This window comes from Poecilia formosa, unplaced genomic scaffold, assembly GCF_000485575.1.
Source record: "Poecilia formosa unplaced genomic scaffold, Poecilia_formosa-5.1.2 Scaffold210, whole genome shotgun sequence".
In the NCBI taxonomy this organism is placed as follows: domain Eukaryota; kingdom Metazoa; phylum Chordata; class Actinopteri; order Cyprinodontiformes; family Poeciliidae; genus Poecilia; species Poecilia formosa.
Genome location: NW_006800149.1, coordinates 1,059,048 through 1,060,212, shown reverse-complemented (window position 1 = coordinate 1,060,212; position 1,165 = coordinate 1,059,048). Strand labels below are relative to the sequence as shown.

General features: G+C 41.6%; 1 long non-coding RNA gene across 1 annotated transcript in view; it reads right to left on the bottom strand.

The window, feature by feature from the left end:
- The window catches only part of LOC107838088 (uncharacterized), a 14,387-nt gene that overhangs the window by 4,002 nt on the left and 9,220 nt on the right, over window positions 1–1,165 (bottom strand). The window lies entirely within an intron of this gene.

The window sequence follows — 1,165 nt, the reverse complement described above, 5'->3', positions numbered from 1 at the left end:
TCTTTAACCTTCCCTCTACTTTCTCCTTCACTCCCTCCCAGTTCTTTTTTTCTGTGTCCTCATCCCCCAAATATACACCAAGATATTTCAAACCCCCTCTTTTCCATTTCAAACTACCTGGAAGCTGAGGAAGTCCAAAAAACCAACTTCCTATTGCCAGAGCCTCACTCTTAGCCCAGTTGACATGAGCGGCTAATCATTTTGAAAACAGATCAACAATTCTACCTAAATTAATCACTTCTTCTTGATTTTTAATGATAACAATGACATCGTCAGCATAAGCTGATAAAGAAAAAGATACATTGCACCCTGGTAAAGCTAGTCCCTCAATATGTGACCTGATTTTCTTCAACAGTGGTTCAATAGAAAGAGCATATAACATTCTGGACAAAGAACAACCTTGTCAAACACCCCTTGTGACTCTAAAAGGTTTACACAGACACCCATTAATTTTCAGTACACTCTCAATATTTTCATATAGAACCATAATCTTGGCAATAAATCCAGAGCCGAGACCAAACCTATCCAGCACCTTCCACAGGTAACTGTGCTCAACTCTGTCAAAAGCCTTTTCCTGGTCCAAAGAAACCAAACCAGCATGACATCCCAATGATCTGGAGACGTCCAAAATGTCTCTAATTAAAGAAATATTATCAAACATCGATCTGCCAGGGACACAATAAGTTTGTGTTTGATGAATAACTTGATCCATCATCTCTTTCAGTCTGTTTGCCAGCACCTTCGACAACAGTTTATAGTCTGTACACAATAGAGAAACAAGTCGCCAGTTTTTAATCTCCTGGAGATCACCTTTCTTTGGCAGCAATATAAGAACTGCTCGCCGGGAGCTCTGAGGTAGAAATCCTTCAGCAAAACCCTCCCCAAAAACATCCAGCAGGTCAACGCAGAGGTCAGACCAGAAAGCTTTGTAAAATTCACTGGGAAGTCCATCGATGCCAGGCGCTTTCCCTCCTTCACTACTTTGCAGTGCAGCATGAATCTCCTCAAGAGTTATAGGTTCCTCCAGCTCCTTGGCAAAATCTGAAGAAACTCTTGGAAGATCATTGCAAAAGTCGTTGAAACTGTCTTCATCCTCAATGTATTCAGAGCTATACAGATCTGCATAGAAATCAGCTGCTCTCCGCCTGATGTCACCGTCTGCAGC